Source organism: Plectropomus leopardus, chromosome 13, assembly GCF_008729295.1.
Source record: "Plectropomus leopardus isolate mb chromosome 13, YSFRI_Pleo_2.0, whole genome shotgun sequence".
In the NCBI taxonomy this organism is placed as follows: Eukaryota; Metazoa; Chordata; class Actinopteri; order Perciformes; family Serranidae; genus Plectropomus; species Plectropomus leopardus.
In genome coordinates, this window is record NC_056475.1 from 8,273,229 (window position 1) to 8,293,836 (window position 20,608).

The 20,608-nt window shown below is 39.2% G+C and overlaps 1 protein-coding gene across 4 annotated transcripts in view; it reads right to left on the minus strand.

Moving 5' to 3' along the window:
- The window catches only part of cadm1a (cell adhesion molecule 1a), a 438,346-nt gene that overhangs the window by 108,335 nt on the left and 309,403 nt on the right, over positions 1 to 20,608 (minus strand). The gene's annotated exons all lie outside the window — the stretch shown is intronic.

The window sequence follows — 20,608 nt, forward strand, 5'->3', positions numbered from 1 at the left end:
TGGTTTTCCCACACATTAATATATCTGTGGCAGCCCGCCACGTTTAAAACATGGATGGATGGATGGATGGATGGATGGATGGACAGAACGATAGATAGATTCAGTCATTGCTCCAATCTCATGGAAAACAGAGCCTAATCTGGACACAGATGGAGCAGTAGAATGCCAGGTAGATTGAAAGCGAAACTTAAACAATTTATTCTGCGGGGTCTAAAAGTCTGCATTCATTTGCAGCAACTGCTCCGCCCATCCATTGATCTAAACTGATCAGCTCTGAACGGATCAACAGATCAATTATCCACCCCGTGAGTGACAAACTACTGCTGAGGAAAAAGAACTCATAGAGGGCTCTGCCTGCACTGCATTTATGGACTCTCAAAAACCCTTGAATTTAGAAAGGGAATACAGATTGATACAAACAGACACACAAGCATTTAAAAAAAGAAAAAGAAAAAACTAAACAAAAAGAAGAAGAGCAAAGTAAGGGAAACCAACGGCAATTACAATTCTAAGAACAGCAAGCTTTTTTTTGCCCAAGACCTACGTGTTTCGGCAAAAGTCTTTTTGAACAATCAAGATTTTGCTTAATTAATCTACCATATCATAGGGGCTGGCTTCAGCCATCCAACATTTTCTGGTATTTTAAGACAGCTCAGCTTAGATCAACCTTTCTCTCTGACCCTTCCAATCTACCACGGGTCCAGAAGATAAAGACAGTGCCAGAGGACTGACTCTTGATACAAATCTTTACCCTGACACTCTCAGAAGGCTTAAGCAGAACACAGCTAATCCATTTGTTAAAACCACAACGACACCTCGGTATGAATCACAAGATATGTTTAGGAAACCACCAGGGTTATCACAGTTTTCTCCCATTTGGGGTAACACATTATTTACACCAGGTGAGTCAGACTCCAGATCCAGGCCCTGGGCTCAGAAGGGATTAAAAGAAGATCTTAGACCTTTGTAGAGATAACATCCCCATGTCCTTTGAAAATGTTAAAGATAAACTTGGGATCCCTCAAGATCATTTGTTCAAATGTTTTCGTATACCGGATTTGATTTGCTCTAGGATTCAGCTATAGTAACACCCTCCTTTATGCATTATTGAAGAACTAGCAAAGAAAATATGTCAATAATATACAGAAAATTAGTGAATGCATCTGCAGAATTGTCAAATGTTAAAATAATGACATGGATAGTGGGTAAAGCACAAACATGATCTATTAAGAGCAGATTTAAATTGATCCAATACAATTGGCTTTTGAAGAATGTATGTGTATTTCTGTCTCCATGCAAGCAAGTAATATAAATCAAATCAGGACCAAACAAAGAAATGCTGCAAAAGATTGTGGGGGGACAATCATTTCTGTTGGGCCACTTTCAAATGTGACAGTTTTGTTAAATGACTGCGCACAACATCAACAAATTCAGAACAACACATAACAAGGTAGAGCACTTAGTCAATGGGGACAGATATCTCCAAAGAAAATTAATGGATATTGATAGGACAATGTTTCTCAATCTGTCAGTCGGGTGCCCCAAGGGGTCGCAAGATAAATGCAAGACATCATGAGATGATTAACAGAGTAGAAAAGATATATAAAACACTACACAAAAGGATATTTACTTTTTCATATATTTCTCTACTCATGCTTTTACTAGTGAATGGAAGGATCATTTTACTCTTTCTGAGCATTAAAATGATTAAAATAGAATAAAGGAAATTAGGTCAGAAGCTACAGACATGCAACAATAGATCACAAGCACTGCAGACAATGCTCGAGGGCACTCGAGTAAAGTCAGTGAATTCAATAAGCTTTGTGAATGTTGTGGCTTTCAAACTTTGCTTCTTGTGCGCAATATAAAGAACAGTAGTCCTCTAAATCTCCTTTCTTGAGTAAGTGTTATGGTGTAATATAACATTTAATGAGTGGCAACATGCAGCAGGTGGCGGACCAAAGCCCTTTAATGCGTGTCCACGGGAATAAATTGAACTGAGCGACCAGAGAAACTCAACAAGCCTGTGGGCTGAGAAAAATTGGTCACGGCCGTCATCGGTCATCAGCCGCAACTTAGATTGCTACACTTCCTTGTTTCACAAACAATATCTTTGGCTGAAGAATGAAAAATGGATTCTTTGTAGCTCTGTGCTATTTTGATTTGAAAAACTACAGTAATAACATCTCAGACTTTGCTTTGGGGTTGCATCCATTGTTGAGGCTGAAGCTAAGTCTTGAGTGGCTTTGGTTTATTTTAAATGATTGCTTCAAAAACAGCACCTGGCAGCTCACCAGCAGTCGCTGCTAGTTATGTCAGTCCCCAGTGCAATATCTCTATGGTGAGACTGGCACGCACACACACATGCTCTAGGCTAGATGGACATGGAAAAAGACAGACAGTCAAAGTGAAAAATGAAATCACCAATTTAGGATATCAACTAAATATGTTCAGTAACTGAGAAACAATAACACCTAACACATCAGACCACAATACTGGAAAAAAGGTACAGATGGTAACACTGTAGGTGTGCACTAATGTGACTGTCCAGCAAATCGTTCACATCTTATGAAAAATACACTTAGCAGCAAATTACATTCGACTGGCAGAGGAGTCAATGCGAAACACAGAATCACGTATTGAGTAAGTATTAACATCTACTTAAAAGTCTTTCCTTGACTCTGCCGATACACACGTCAGACTTAAGGTAGGAAAAAATCAAACTGAGCATCTGCTTGTGCTTTTTCACAACCTCTGTGATGTCCAAAGGATTAGGTATGTCAGCAAGCTTGTTACAGATTTTATCAAACTACTGTAGGCAAGACAAGAAAAAAAAAATATATATATATATATATGGATATGTGCTCGTCTTTCCATCAGGGCCTTGTGTGGCGTACCAGACACAGAATTACACTATGACACACCATGCAAGATAAAACTGTTCCTGATGCAGCATGTGTGTCAGAATGGACCATTTTCAGCCTTAACTGCGTAATCTGAGACCTGCACTGAAAACCCAGTCCTGACATCTGATGCTCTCAGCAGATTCAGCCTCTGACGTTACCTGGTCTCACAGAAGTACGTGGAATGACCACAACCTCTTAACAACACATTAGGTGGAAGTAGCATGTAATGTGTTGAAATCACGTGGAAAACATTACAGATACAGAGTCCATTAGGATCCTTTGTTGTGGTGGACATATGAATTCCCTGATTCAACTACGTCCCATAATGGGAGGTGGTTTATGTTATAACCCTATAGGCAGTCCTATGTGTGAAATATGAGGAAGAGTTCTGGTTGATGGACGGGTCAAAAAACAGCGGACTATCATCCAGGAGACCGCAGTTTGTGTCCCGTATGAACACAAGTCAACCCAGACTTCTTTTTACATAATGTACTTATGTTCTTTACTGTGACATACTTCTGTCATTTCACATCATACTTACATCAGGTACGTAACAAGTGTAGTCAACTTTTGCAATCTTCTTTTTCAACAAAACTCTGTGCAAATTATGGACATTTAAAGGGGCCCTTTATGTCTCAGCAACGATGCACTTTATAGATTTTAATTATAAATGCTTAAATTTTAAGTTTTTGAACCATAACTTTTAGCTAATTTTCATTCTATTTTTTATTGACTTGCACCGACTTGCACTGTGGTCTTTTAGGGTAAATGTTTTTTTTTCTTTTATGTACAGTAGTGCATGATGAAAATGACAATAAAGAAATCTGATTTTATTTTTAAACATAACCAAGTAGTTTTGGGGCCTAAACCCAACTGTCCTGCCACCATGTAATTTCAATACAATACGTGTCACCACCACATAATTCTTATGGTTATTTTTACAAATTTCTGTGAGATCACATTGTTTGCTGTCCAACGTTGCTTTTGATCAGTTTCAGTTTCAGTTTCCACCCGACTAAAGTGACAACTATTAAAAACAGACTTACTCTAGAAAACACCAGATCATAAAGAGGCTAATGTTTTGCCAAGCTTGCAATTGAGGTTGAGAGAAAACTTACGGATAAAGTGTAATTCCCCCTTCGACTTTCCACCTACATAGCTACAAAAATAGCATCACAAAAGGCATCTTCTCAGAGAGGCTTAAAGGACCAACTCAGAGGTTTTTTGGGGGGGGGGGTTGAAGCAAAAGAATCTAAAAGAATGCAGGAAACATCAACTGCTAATTTACATGCCTTAGTTGTCAAGCACCTCTAAATATCCCTGCCATTTAGGAGACAAGGAGGATGAGGTGGGAAGACAGAAATTGCATCCTCTGATGCTGACAGATAAGGATAGACAGCTTAACAAACGAGATTCAAATGAGCATCCCTTGGTGGCCCAAACACAGCCCTAAATAAATGAACCACGCTGTCTTTAATATTCAGAACTGAACCTCATATTCTTTCAAACATGTGCAGAGGTGGGCGGCAGGGTGGGCATCTGGTTATGATAATACGCTAACATACTACAAAATGCATTTCAAGACATCCGCTGAAGGTTACAAGGCAGCAGCAGGGTGCTGCAAGGTGTCTGCTAAGTTGTGTTTAAAGCCAGTGGAGGTAGTGCGAAGGACTTCAAACGGCGGCTGCCTTGTCAGCTGCTTAATTGTTCCTGTTGTGCTAAATAAACAACTCTGACACGCTGGAAGATGGTACGGGGAGGCGATGGGCTTTACACTAATTAATGGCCAACAACAACCATGTGCCGCGGCCACCTAGGACACTGTCAGAGGTGCTACAGAAAAAGCACTTCTGACATGGTGGTGGTAGAAGGCTGTTTAAAGCTGCAACATGAAGCTTTTTTAACATTTCAAAAAGTGTTTTTGGCATGAATGTCTTGAGGGGAAGGTGGGTCAAAGTGCCACTTTGAAAAACAAAGGGGAAAAAAAACAAGGGCCAAAGCCTGTAATTGGAACAGTTTGTTATTGGGCAACCTTTCATAGAATAACCTGCTGTCTATTAAATATGACCTATGGGTACCATCACAAAGACTTTGTCCCTTAAAGGACCATACCAATAGTTCTACGTGATTAAGTCCATTTACTACAATCACATACACTCAATGGCAGAGCTAAACTTTTTGAAAACTATGCTGCTCAGTATTTTTGTAAAACTTAATGTGTTATTGTTACAATGTCACCATCCATAAATTTGAACTTCTATATCTTCATTATTGATTTATTAATTCATATATTATTGAAGCTTGCTTACATTACATAATCCATCTAAATGAACAAAGTCTACATTCATTTTTGTCAAAGATGCATTTTTATATTATGAGCTAATTTTTTAAACCAACAACGATAAAATCTCTGTCGGCTTAAGGCTTATCTATACTTAATGTTAGATGTGTATACAGACATGGATGAAGCCTCCTGCATTTATTTAATTTGTATTCCTGCACGTTTGCTGAAAGTTTATGGAAAAGGACAAAGCTGAGCAGTACCACAGGAGATGGTTTTAGAGATAGTTTAAGCAAGACAAAACCGCAGGACATGGCAAAGACATTTTAACAACTGTGGAATGGAACAAATCGGTAATATAGTGAAACAAATTCTCTGTCTTCATGTGATGTATTTACTGGGCTCGAAGACCACATTTCAAAAAACCTCCTCCACAGTCACCTTGTTAGCTGTTGTCACAAACTTTTGGCTCTGTTCTCTTGTGTCATTCAGTGGATGTATGTATGCCAACTCAAAGGAAGCACGGAGGTTTGAGAGCAGTGATGATTGCTTTTGAAATGAATGTATCTATTCTTGCATGTAAAGGGAGTATAAATGGGCCTTAAATGCTGGAAATCATTCTTTTTGAGGAATATAACTTTGGTACACTTCTTCAACTTCAGTAACAATGTGGATGTTGTGCAATTATTGGTAATTAGGATTTTTTTTCAACTGTTATTTTGCATGCAGACTGACAAGTATAAGAGTAAATTAATTTGACCATAATTGATTGTGATCAAATAATTTGAGCTGTTTATGGTCTTTATCTACACATCTAAGCCCAAAATTAGTCAGATGATTCCTTCTATTTAAAGTATAGTAGAGTTATTTGAAAAATAAAGTAAACTTGCCTTTCTGCATTAGGACTTTATTCTAGTTGCAAACATTTATCACTTAATAAATGGTAAAGAACACAATATGATATTTTTTTACATCACCAGTCATGCATTTGTGCCAAATTCAGCAATTTGCACATGAACATGATGTATGGATCATGACCTGCTGTTAAACTGGGTTGCGATGCTCGTAGTGGGGCTTCTGATAATGCAGTAAAGAAGGCGTCACAGAAAGAGAGGAGAAACGATTTTCATTAAAAGGTGCCCCACTGACTTTTGGACCGCTAATGGCACTATGGAGAAATGTTTTGATCCTTGTTTTGTTTTAATCTCATCTCCTTGCTAGCATGTATACAAGGACAAGCGGCATATTTAGACAAGGAGACCACACAGGGCACCTTCAGGGATCTAATATAATGTTATTAACACATTCACCACATAGCCAACTGTCACAACTATGATCTTGTAAGTATATTTTTCAAAATAAAGGCAGAATAGTTCCATGTGATCACAGAATAAATACTTCATGAGCACCAGAAAACTGACAAAACAGCCATACACATGGCCTTTGTAATATCCACGGCGGAGCTCGGGGTTGGTGTTTTTGAATGCAAGTTGCTGAATAGTCTGTGTGCTTCTTTAATACCTGCTGAGGCTTTATGGAAACTGCTTATAAGCCTTTTCATGAGAGACAGCTCATCGAGACGTGACAAGTGTTGGAGCATCAAGTTAACCAACTGAGGGCCAGGAGGACGGGACTAACAACGCACTACCTTCAAACAAAACACTCACGTCGAACCTTTCAGTGAGACACATTTAGTTACAGCTGACAGTCCCGCACATCAGTATGAAAACAGTAGAAGATAAAGTCGCGTAACTGAAACAGACATTATGATAATGACACATCGGAGACGGTGGGAGTAATATATAATTGCCAGTCTGAGCTGCACTTAATGCATTTCTCACAAATGTTTAAATATATCACTTAATTTGCCTTTTTCCATTACAAATGAGCTTGTGCGTTCAAACACAAATACAAAGGCACTGTCACCATGCATTTACCCACTGGACAGATGAAAAGACGAACTGCAGACTCACAGATAAATGCTGAGAAAAGCAGAATATCCAGTATGTCAGTGCCAAGCAGTCAGAGGCACTATGAAGAAGTTAGCAGGCACATGTCTGGCTTTGTCACTCATTCAGCAAAGCTTTGAAGTGCACATCTTTCCAATCTCCCAAGCAATATACTGCCTGGAAGGTGGAGATGCTACGATAATCTGCATCAATCTAGACAACGGTATAGCTGAGAAATGGAATAAATCACTGCAACTTGGCCTCCTATTCTCAGGCTACACAGGCAAGCATCAGCAGCTGCTGGGAAACATTATATCATTATGGGATAGGTTAACTGCTGAAGAGCTATTGTTCACCGACACTGACGAAATATGGTTTAAATTCTTGTATTTCAAAGCAAATTATACATGAAATTCTACCTCCAAAAGCTACTGGTGTTTACTCATTTCGTAAAAACATGCAAAAGTACATATGAGTAAATGCTAGGGAACATTTATTAGTGTTATCATAAATATCCAGTTCTTTATATCTATTGATACAGAATATTTGACCAAACCCTGGTACCAGCTGCTTCTCCTTGCTCTCTCTTATTTTTAATGTTTATTTCTGTCATTCTGCTGTTCTCTGTTTGTAATCAAAGGGATGTCATTGTTTTTTCGTAGTAAGAAAATCCAGTGTCACAGCTTTATTTATTATTATATTTTAATTAATATTTTTCTAAAGATTATTTTTTTGGTTTTATTACACAAAGGACAGCTTAAGCATGAAAGGGAGAGAGAGAGGGGGCAACATGCAAAGGACTGTGTGTTTGTGTCAAACCTGCGGCTGCTGGTTGCGACAGAATAAAGTGAATATTTTGCAGTGTAATGTTGTACAGCCATTTCAAGACGTTTCATACTTTCACAAATGCAAACAGATTTGGTCAAAATTGTCAAAGTTAACTTTGAAGTTTTAGCCAGATCGTGCACCTCTGGTGTTTCCAACATTTTTTCACTAACATATTTGGCCTGTGGCACTGAAGAGGGGGCTGGATATCAGCCCTCGGCCATCCATGTCAAAAAGTCGAAGCAGCCAATCCTAGATTAAAGTTGTCAGACAATGACACTCCGCAGCGCACCGTACAAAGCTAGCCTCAGGCCCACAATTCACCAAGGCTGCAGTGGAAGGAAAAAAAGCGCTATGTTCCATTGTCCTAGGCTAACAGCTGCATGTTTCCATTTGATTGAATAAGAAATGTATGCATAATAAGTCAGGTCACACAGGTGGCCACCATGACAGTGAGAAAGATTTCATCAGGAAATCAAACAAACTGTCAGGCTGATACCAATTTTATTTGTAGATATTATTTTCTAAATAACAAATCACTTGTCCACAGGATTGAAGGATAAAAGGCTTGCTGAAAATATTAAATATTCATTCGGGCATCAGTCTGTCAATGTATTTCTTTTCCCACCCTGCCTCTCCCTGTGGTGTTATTAGTAGTAATAGCACTAGTATTGCATTTTTTATAAGTTCTACTGTTAGACATACATTTATTCATACTTCGTCTCAATCAGAAACATGATGCAACATACAGCAATCTTATACAGTATGGTACATTTTCCTAATTTATGTACTTAACAATTGGGTGCCGTTTTGCTCTCTGCACTGCTTGTGATCACCAAAACCAATCCAGAGATATTAATTTTCCTTTGACATTTCGAGGAACATGTGTATCTGAGAGCGTGCTTAGTGAACAGCATACAATCATTTTCTCTTTTTTTTTGTTGGTGTGGCTCCTGCTGATAAAATAGCAGATCTTTTGTGCACTGGGCCTGAGCCCTTAAATGTGTGTGTGTGTGTGTGTGTGTGTGTGTGTGAGACAGACAGAATGTAAGAGGGACTGCGTTTGTGTTTTGCCACTGTCTGATTGCAGGCAGTCCTGTCTGATCTCATGTTTTCACAGATGTGTGCAAGCAGCATTGATTTCTGATTAATCTTTATGAACAAGCGTATGAGTGAAGCATTATTACATATCAGAGCATGCTTTTCCATAATAATGGTTGCAGGCCACACAATGTACTTACTTGGTTGATATGTATGAGGAAGCATGGAAAGATTGTACTTGCATTGCGGTCCCTTTTACATAATTTTTGGTAAAACCAGAAGGAAAGAAAAAAGGAAAAACTGTCTTTGAACTGTTAATTTCTGTATTTTTCTGTTTGTCCACAAAATTAATGAAAGTTTCGCAGCTAAGCAACAGCTGCGCACAGCCTGAGCAGCGCAACTCACATGGGCAGTGCGGCTGCTCTAATATGTTAACATGGGTGCCGAAATAAAAAAAACAAGAGGCTCCGTGATGCACACACTGCTCACACGTGCAGTGTGGCGCAGGCATAAGATGAAAGGAGCCTGTCATTTTAACCACGATCTCTGAGAACATCAACCTTCAACCAGGCTGCTTGCCATGTGAATGCCGTGTTAGTACAGCCGACTGACAGCTAGAGGCAGCCAGGAAAAGGTCAAGATCCTTGTATGGCCTGACCACTTCAAACAGTGGAATCCCTCTGGGTGAGGATTTGAAGGAGGCAGCGCAGTTAATCTGTGTGTCAGAGCGAAGCTCCAAGATATGACATACAGAATTTGTTGGAGATGATCCCATTGCTCAGTTTGGTGATCAGACTCCACAATTGTGCCTTAAGTTAACTCCTTAGCCTCTTATACAGAGGCAACATAGCATGCTGGTACTGTTTCAGGGTGACCAGTCTGGTTAAAAAAAATGTCATTTTTAAAAGTGGTGTACATTTTATATGTTGCTATAAAAATAAAAATCCAGTCTAGAGAGAGGTCACTCCTCTTACAGCACCTTTGTGTGTGCCAAAGGTGTGCATAACATTCACAGCTGTAGAAATCAGCACAGCGTTTTATCTGTTTCCCATCACTTTTCACTGCTTTCACCTGTTAAAGATTTATATGTGATGCTGAGTAACTACAGAGGTGCTCACAAATTTGTATTGTTCCATTATTGATGTTTTGTGTACCTTTTAATGTGTTTTACTGAGCAGTGAATGGCTTTATAGGGCCCTGGTGGGTGGCACATTACAATGGATCATACGATGACTGCTTAGCATTTTGTCATTAAGTGAAAATAAACAGCTGCAGTTTTTTAAAATCATAATCCTGAGTGGAGTAAATTAATCCTTACAACAATGGAGCCATTACAGAGGTGATTGAATTTTTTCACATTGGCATGGCCTTGAAGTTTTAAAGGGTTTGTTGTATGGTGTGACAATATTTGTTTGAACACATTTTTAGAGTACTGTTAACCAAAGAGTTTCTTCATTTACAGATATACAAATACACCAATAAGTATCTGTCTATAGTTAGAAAAAAATATGTTACTTTATGTATTGTTTTATAGATAGAAATATAGTTAAAAAAATATATACATTAAATACAATTTCAAGCACATTTTTTCTTGTTAAGGATGCTTCTTTAACTCACCTTTTGACATAAAGGAATCGAGACCTTAAGGGAACAAAATAACAAATGACTTTTTGCCCGATTCCACTGTAACTAATAATACATGTACAGCGCCTTCAGAGTCCTTTTTCAGAATAAGCTGTGTAGATATTAACCAATACAAGCCTTCATCTAACGTGTGCCAATGTTTGTTGCTGTAAAGTTGTAATGAAGGTTCTTTTTCAGTGCCAACATCCTCCTTTTTTTCCAGTCTGGCATTGCATTATTCAACCACGTAATTCATAATAGACCAAAGCTGGTGATAGCAGAACCCCCTTTGAGATTCAGTAAAATGTAAGATAATGCATCTGACTGAATTGCTAATAAAGTGCTTTAAAGTGTCAAAGACACACACAGAGCCTTAGAGATTTTGACGGGTCACCGTTAAGGCAGTTAAATATAAAACTCTTTAACTACATTCTCTGTCACAAATAATGAAACACTTAATATCTTCAAAAAATGTAGCAGATTTTCACACATTTTCTGAGCCAAACCACAAAGCACAAACAAATATTGGACAAATTAAAAGTATGACCAGATGATGACGCGGATCAACAAAGTTATGGCAAATGTACAAAACGCCAAGGCAATAGTTGCTGAGATATTATAGTAAATGGACCTGCACTTGTATTACGCTTTTCTAGTTGTTTGACCACTCAAAGCACTTTCACACGATACGGGTCACATTCACCCATTCACACACACATTCATACACTGGTGGCAGAGGCTACTGTGCAAGGTGCACACTGATGAAACAGCCATCGAGAGCAATTTGCGATTCAGTATCTTGCTCAAGGATGCTTCAACATGTGGTCTGAAAGTTACGGGGATTGAACCCCTGACCTTCTGATCGATGGACGGCCTGCTCTACCACCTGAGTCATAGCCACCAAAGTCTGGGCAAATGGTGAGTTGGTTAACTGACATTGCCACTGCAAAATCCCTGCCATATTTAAAGGGACAGTTCACTCCAAATAATCATTTTTTTTTCCTCTTACGTGTAGTGCTTTTCAATCTAGATTGTTTTGCTGTGAGTTGCTGAGTGTTGCAGATATCAGCCAGAGATGTCTGCCTTCTTTTTAATATAATGGAACTAGTTGCACTCGTTTTATGGTGCTCAAAGCGCTAAAAAATAAATTTGAAAAACTCAACAGCAATGTGTCTTTCCAGAAACCATGACCCAGTTACTCAAAGTAATTCATAGACCTTGCTATGAGCAGTTTCATGTAGGAACTATTTTCTGTCTTCAGAACTACTACTACAATAAATAAACTTGCCTTGCCTAACACCGGCCAAATAAATCACTGTGCAGAAGGAAGCGTGCATCTACTCAAGGACAAGAAACTTGTGCTTGTGACAGCATGAGATAATAATTGCGTCCTCTTCGGCTGAGCTCTACGTCAGCTAGCTCAGTGGTTCGAGGTAAGATAGCAGTCGATGCATGCTTTCATCTATGCAGTATGGCTGGTGGGTGTAGTTTGGTAGTTAGAAAATAGTTACATGAAACTGCTAACAACAAGCTCTGTGGATTATCTTGAGTTACGGGGTCATGATTTCTGGAAAGAAACATTGCTGTTGAGTCTTTCAAATGTAATTTTTTGTCGCTTTGAGCTCCACAAGCCAAGCACTATCTAGTTCCATTGTCTTCAACACTTGGCAACTCACACCAAAACAATCTAGATTGAAAAGCACTACATGTAAGAGGAAAAAATATAATTGTTTGATCTTGGGGTGAAGTGTCCCTTAAACTTCAACCACGTTTTTGTGTAACTAACATGAAATAAAGCATCTGCAATTATAGCAAATAGTTCCAACAGCTATATTCCAATAACCCCAACCCCCCACTGCATACACACTCACACACACACACTTTGTACCTCTCCCACTGATGCTCGGTGGATTTGTGACACATTATGTAAGAACGGGGTGTGAAGAGCTTTATAGGGTGTTACATGCTTGCAGTGAGCATGTAAGTGGCTTTTGTGCTACCACTGCTGCTGTATGCTGCACAAAACGCCTTTATCTCTTGCTGAGCGTAATGAGTGCAAAGCAAATTCCAACAATGCCAGTAAATAAAAAAGGAGGAGGATTTCACGGTTTTAAGTGTGCTTCAATATTGTGGTTTGTTTATAATATAAAATAAAACAGCCAGCACTCCTATTTAGTTGTTTATTTGCATTCTGTTATATTCTATGTTCAACCACTCTCTGCTGTATGTTTGTTTTGTGACTGCCAATTCTGGAGCTAATAAAAAGCAGATCCTGCAAGTTCTGCAAACATTTATTTCAAACATTGCTGCGTCATGAAAATAATCTCATTAGATAGGGGAAGCTGAAATGCCTGGAGTCAAAATATGTATGTCAGTTTAGTCCAGTGTTACTATAATGTAAATGAGTCTTTGGGAAAATTAGGCAATTATAGAGTAATTATTGATAAATATGCAACAGCTGTTCCAAAGTTGATTTTAGAGTGTTGTTGAAAACATGTAACTGAATGGATTCTCAGAGGAATTCAACACACATTCCACGAGGTGACATCAAAACCCGATTAAAGTGCTTCAATAGCGTCCCCTAGAGGCTGCGATGTTCGACACAGCTGACAATGCAAAGCAAAAGAAAATGAGTCTAACGTTTGTCCTGAGGGTGACACAAGGAAAGACCCTGAGGGATGTTAAAATGAAAAGGGTTTATCTAGCAATCCCACTGAAATGCCATTTCACTCCATTCATTCGTGCAGCCTTGGGTAGACAATTTAATTATCTGTGCGGCCACAGTCATTTCCAGTCAACATAAGCGTCGATAGCAGCTGCTAGGAGCAATCAACTACCAGAAATAAGAAATATCCTCGTTTAAGAGTCATTATATATCTGTAAGTCAACTTAGAATGACACATAAAGCTGGCGATCAGCCTATTTGTATCATTACTTTTCATAGATGTGGCTTTTTTTTCTGGATATGGTACAAAAAGAGGTACAGAACTTTGATTGATGGATTGTTTCTTCAACCATTGTAAACAGCCATCAATGAGAAAACGAAGGACTCACTTGAAATGCAAAGCAAATTGGGGATGTGGGTGGTGATGCAAAGCTGCAGAGCCAAGTTAAGGCAGGCCAGCCAGCAGGAATTATGGACAGGGGGGACCCATTTTTCCCACACTGACTCCCTCCATATCCTTTGACCTCCCCATGATGGTGGACCTGAGTTAAGGTTAATCATTTTGGGAACATGAATGCGCTCCATGCATTTCATAACAAACTGCTAATTTGATTTTGAAATTAAGTATTTTTAGTGGCACTGAAGATGAAAGGTCAAGGGTCCCATAAAACACGAAGATTCATCCACTAGGACCCCGGATATTTATATAAATGTAATCATTAGTTTTCAAAATACCTTGTCAGGCACCTCATGGCATTATTATATATATAATGGTTAACTATAAGTTAATTATATGGTTAACTATTATATGGTTTATTATATGGTTAATTATAAGTAGCTGTTCACAAATACTGAGCTAAAATATTTGATGAACTGTGACCATCAGGTCCTGTAGTGAAGAAGTGCACTCAGTTTTGCACCGGCTGTTCTGCTGAGTGGATTTTAAGTTTTTTGTTCAATTACACAAACATTTGTAACACTCATTTCAAGTTTATTTCCCCTAAAAGACAAAAGAAAAAACAAACACTATACTAGTGTCTACAAGCACGACAGAGGTCACTTATTCAAAAACAATAGGTGGTGGTGGTGATTATGATGGTGATCATTATCTTCTCTGCAGCCACACTAAACTGATGTTAGTTATATTTGCTATGAAATCTAAGCTGATGCTGCTTCAGCTGCATTTTCAGATTCGTTTACATGCTCTCTGGCTCACCGAAAGCCACTTAACATCAAGAGCACATGCTGTTTGAAATACAGACGGCACAACTGCAGCTCACAAAGCTTTGCAATGAAGTCTCCAGATACAGTGGGAAAATGTCACCATCATTTCACTTCACAGTAATTAGTTTCGCTTTAAGTACGACTTGATATTTGAATGGAAATGTTTGCATTGTTAAATTTTCATTGGCATTGACACTCAGGAAAAAAAAATCAGATTTAACTAGAACTATAGTTAACTATATATACTGTATGTGTGTATATAAGTATATCAGCAAATTATTAATTCATATCACAAAATAAAAGCCCCCAGATGGTAAAAGTAGTTTATCTAGAACTCTGGCCAAGGCTGAAATTTAAAATAAAAGCGCTCAGATGGTAACAGGAGTTTATTGGGCAGCCTGGGCGAGGCTTGATTTTCATATTAAAGGAGTTTAGACGGAATTGGACAAGGCTGGATTTTCAAAATAAAAGACCATGATAGTATCAGTTGTTTGTCTTGGACCCAGGACTAGGCTGAATTTTCAAAATTAACATCCAAAGAAGAGCAGTTTAATGGGGGCCCCTAGGTAGTAAAAGGAGTTTAACGGGGGGCTTGGACAACACTGGATTGTCAAAATTAAAGCCCATGGATAGCAACGGGAGTTTACTGGTAGAAAAAAGCCCTCATGTGGTAATAGAGGTTTACTGGGGGACCCTGGACAAGGCTGAATTAAAAACATTTTTTAAAAAACTCCCCATATGGTAACCAGAGATTACTGGGAGGGCATGGACAAGCCTTGGTTTTCAAAATAAGAGCCCCCAGATGGTAAAAGAGTTTACTGGGAGGCCATGGACAAGGTATGATTTTCAAAATAAAAGCCCCCGGATGGTAACAAGAGTTTACTGGGAGCATCTGGACAAGGCTTGATTATCAAAATAAAAGTCCTCATATAGTCAAAAGATTTACTGGGGGAACTTGGACATGGCTGGATTTCCCACATAAAAGCCCCAAATGGTACCATGATTTTACCTGGGAAACTGAAAGAGGCTACATTTTGGAAAATAAAAGCCATCAGATGGTAACAGGAGTTTAACGTGGGGCCTGAACGAGGCTTGATTTTCAAAATAAAAGCCCCTAGATTGTAACAAGTTTACCAGAGAGCTCTAGACCAGGCTGGATTTTCAAAATAAACGATTCAGGATGATACCAGGAGTTTATCTGAGAACCTTTGAGAACAAGGCTGAATTTTTTAAGTAAATGTCCTCAGACAGTAATAGTAATTAACCATGGGGCTACAACAAAGCTGGATTTTCAAAATAATCCATTATGTTTAAATAATATTGCTATCGCCTGCAATAGCCCATATCAGTATAACCTCACTGATGACTTGGCCTCATTGAGCTAGGTTTCCCTGTCGGGATGTGTAACATCCTCTACTCATCTCCAACAGGCTTGTTACATGAACCAGGCGCATCACTTTACATATAATTTCCTACAAATTAACATCTAACGCAGGCTTTCCTCCCATCTCTTCTCCTCTCCGCCTCACTTTGCTCCCGCCCTCCGCTCCTCTCTGCTCAGTGGAGACAGAGGGGAGGTATTGTGCCGGATTCAAATAAAGAAATCGAGAAGTAAACAGAGGAGCGGCGAGGGAGGCAGGAAGGGTGGGAGGGAGGGATGGATGGAATACGGCTGCTGGTTGGTGTCGCTAATGATGAGGAAAATGGAGGGTCATGTGGGAGCCATGGCTGGATGGAGCGAGAGGGAGATGGTGTAGTATAAAGAGTCAAGATCACTTGAGTGGTGGGCGGATGTTTCGCGTATGTGTGTATCATCCTGCTGTGTTGTCTCTCCCTACCTGCTCAAGCCGTGTGCGTTGACATGTGTTTATATTATACGGTGGCGGTACATGCCTTTACTTTTGTGAGTCAAACCAGGTTATCCATGAGTGAAAGTGTGTGTGTGTGCATCTAAGAGTGCAGTGTGTGTGCGCATGTAGGAGTGGAGGGGGCGGCAGCCAAGTGATTAATGCGTCAGAGAGGCAGCTGTGGTCTGGGCTCACTCATTTGGAAATATCTTTCAGGAAAGAAAGACAGAGCGGGATAGTGGTGGCAAGGGGAGGAGGAGGTGCTCCTACATCCCTTGCCAGATAAACAAAAGTGAGCTGAGAGCCTTTACTGGGGTCGAACGGGGCACTGAAGGAGAGAGAGAATTAGAGAATAGAGGAGGGATGTAGAGGGCACTGCAGCATCCTTCTGTCCTCTAACATATCAAGATTCATTAGTGTCTCCTTTAAGCATCAATGTCTCTTCAACTCCTGAATATAAAACAATACAAATGACTTGGACATGTTCAAAGGATAATGCCACTTCATTAAAATGCAGGTGTTATATTTTAGCTTTGACCATGGGCGGATTACGAGACAATAGGCCGATGGGCAAAGACATGCAAAGGGCACCACCACCTCTCCTACAAACGCGCAACAGAGACTTTGAGCTGGCTTTGCCTTTTTTGTTGTTGTTTTGCCTCTCTTTGTAGTTGTCAGCATCTGTTAGTGATTTTGTGTCCCTTTGTGGTAATTTTGTTTGTCCTTATGGTATTTTTGTGTCTCTTTGTAGTTGTTTTGTGTCTCTTTGTAGCTCTTTTGCATGTATCTGTTGATGTTTTGTGTCCCTTTAAAAATCAATGTGTCTCTGTACAGTATAGGCTTTAAGTTTGTATTGTGTCTCTTTGGAGTATATTTGTGTCTTTTTTGGTTGTTTTGTGTCTGTATGTAGTTGTCCTGCATGCCCCGTGTAGTAATATCAACTATTAATACTTATTTGTAGACTCAAAAAAAAAAAAAAAAAAAAAAATACGGAAAAGCATGCAATATCTGCACAACATAGTCCCATGTAGTTTTTTCCCCCCTTTGAATAAATGTTTTTCTGGCAGGCACAAAATTAAGACATATTTTGTTATAATTTCTTATTTCATTACGTTGTGACTAGCTTTATCTATGAAAGTGTTGCTGCTCTGTTTGCTGTATTTTTAGGGAGAGATGTATTATTTTTCCCTAGGCTGCATTGTTCACATTAATGACAAAGACTGTCATTTGCTTTCAGATTTCCAATTAAGACAGTTTGTCAATTCTTCAGTCAGACAGCAAAATTCACCGACATCATTTGGTTTAAGTGGCAGTTATGTGTCTGGCAGATTATAAAATCTGAAATGAGTCCTAACACTTTATTACTTTATTAAAAACGGGGTTTGTAGTAACACAGTTGGCGGCTAAACGAGCTGTGCAAGTCTGGCTCCAAATTACCCAACTGGAAGTCGTGAGTATCCAAGATATTTTGACAGTAGCATGTGAGGCGTTTTCTTCTTTGATGAGTGAACACAGTTGTTTACCGGAGGGTGCTCTAACTGAAGAAAAGTCACCTTCAAAATACGGAGTGCAGGTGGAAAACATCATGTAGGGCTACTGTGCATCCTGACTCAACCATTTTAAAAGTGTAGCAAGTCGTGTGGATATTATGTCGAGTCAGGCAGCTGCGGAACAGCGTGGGAAGGCAGAACGGGGATATCTCACCATCATCTCCTGACACATGCAGGGCGAAGCAGGTTTACTCCTCAGGGGCCATGATAAGTGACAAACAACTGACTACGCAGGCGTCTGTCTCAGAAAGAGCTCTAAGAATGCACGGCAATGCAGTCTATCAAACAAACAGCACCCCGTATTAATCGTGCGACTCAAAAATATGACTAATGGGCTATGTGATTACTCAAAGGTGAAATAAATACATCAATAAATCATACAGACTTAAATAACAAATGCATTGAACAAAAGGAAAAGTGTGATATTTTGTCTTCCCTTTCAGTCATTTGATGAAATGCTTTAAAGTTGAATAATTGTACTTTAAATTAATCTCATCGGCTATTAAAAATATGAGTAATGTTAACACTGTTACCTATTTTTACATGTTAGCAGCTTGGATGTGTCGTTAATCAATGTTGGTTTAGTGTAGCTAAATGGAAACAATAATGGTGCTTTTTGCAATAAATTGTGACTGTACACTGAGTTTACCCGACTATGTTAACCATTAGCACTTTGGTGGCTGTTTGAGAGCACTCCCTTAGTGACATAATTGGGAATTTTTGACTCTACGAGATGCCGAAGAGTGCCTGAATACACTGTTAGTGACTATCTGTTAGGTCGGAACATCTCACTTCAGGGGGACACATACTTTTGTAGCCTGATTGTAGTTCAATTCACACCAAACTGGAGATGTCAGCGGTGTTTCTGCGCTAATGAAGCGCTGATCCAAAGTTTACAGCAGGCCAACGTACTGACTTCACCAATTTGACTAAAATTAGAAATGCAATGGGCAAAAAAAATGTTTTCAAGTAGACTCCATGGGACTTTGGATTATGCTTTAAAAGGAGACAATTTCTTGATTTCTATAGTACTCTATATAAAAGGCCAGGGGTGTATATGGTGAGAGGCGAGGAGGGAATTTCAGGCTGGCCTTAGTCAACAATCCACAGACATTTTTCAAACCCAATCTGCTCTCTTTTGTAGCTCCTGTGTAACATGCGAGTTTCTGTTGTTTGAGGTTTTTTTCCCCCACTCCCACGTCCTTTTTCTTACAGTACTGTTCATCTAAGACACTGCAGTGCAGCCTCTCTCTTTTCTGATCCGCTCTCCTACAGCTGTATGATTTTGGATGCTGCTAATGCTAGCTGCACACTTCCTGCTGCTGCTACAAATTAAAAGCTTTTCACTGGTAAACCACAGAGAGACTTTTTGGTGTTGTGGTCACAGAAAATCTTGTGGCATTTGTTACCAAGCACTCAAATACTAGTACATTCTTTCTGACATGATAGAAACATTATTTGATGCTTTTTTGTCAATGGATCAGTCTGAATAGTGAAAGAAGAGGCATCAATGAACTTGTTAGACGAAGAGATACAGGCTGTTGTTGGGGAAAAAAAAACTCATGTAGAGCATGCATTGTGTGGCTCTGATTGCGGTTGCTCATGGCATGGCTCAGGGCAGGTATCCCAACCGTACAGAAAGATGCAGTAATTAAAAAAACATGAATGCCATTAAGCTACAAAGTTACACTGAGGATTACCTTTTGTTACAGCCCAGTTTCGCAGAAATGCCTGACATGGACACAAAGTCTTAACAATGCATTGCGTGGTGGTGGGCTCAAAACGTGCTGAAATTACAAGCTGGCAACATAAAAACATTGCCAATGCAGAGTCAATGAGGATCTTTTGTCATGGTGGACACACAAATAAAGTACAAAGAATGAGAAACCAAACGTCAACAAAATTAAGTGACTTTACAGACTTTATGTAACTACGCAAAGTATGTAAGTTTATGTCAGTGAGTGTGTTTACATATAAATAACCAATTTCTGATTAGGTTTTAGAGCATCCATCCACATCGTATTCTGAATATCCTACCTCGAGTACTAAGAAACTGGGAGGTGTATACAGAATCTGTTATCTGTTATTGTCCCAATCTTGTTTTGTATTATTATTGTTCTTGAATTTGAATAAAAGAGCACAATCAGTGTTGTTTCTGACAGCTTCAAGCCCAAGTATCAAACACTCATTGTTTTCATTGAGTTTCTGTGTATGAATGAATATTAACATACTGTAACCGAGAGAGATAAAGACTGTATGACACTGACAGCACTCATGTTCAGCAGTTGTTTGACATACTTCAGGCCAGACTGGCAAAAAAAGGAACAATGAAAAATGACATTTGGCAGTCTCTGGAGACAATGTTAATGATGGAGTGAAAAATGTCAGTGGGCGTGTAGCTTGTCAGCAAACATGCATTCTCAAAAACACTAAGACACTCTTATGCCTATTGATTAAACTCAGCGTTGGGATACACTGACAGCTGTAACTGAGAGTCAGGGAGGTTTTTTGAACTTCCTGCGGCATCAGCTGTTGTAACAGCTTTTATATGCAAATCAAGAGAGCTGTGGTATTGAGTATACATCAAGTGGATAAACTCCGGCCAATAGGCCAGGGGTGCTTTTTTATTTTATCAAAGGTCCACTTAGGAATTTACATTAAGGCCAGCTGTCTGGGACAATGCCAACAAAATCTACC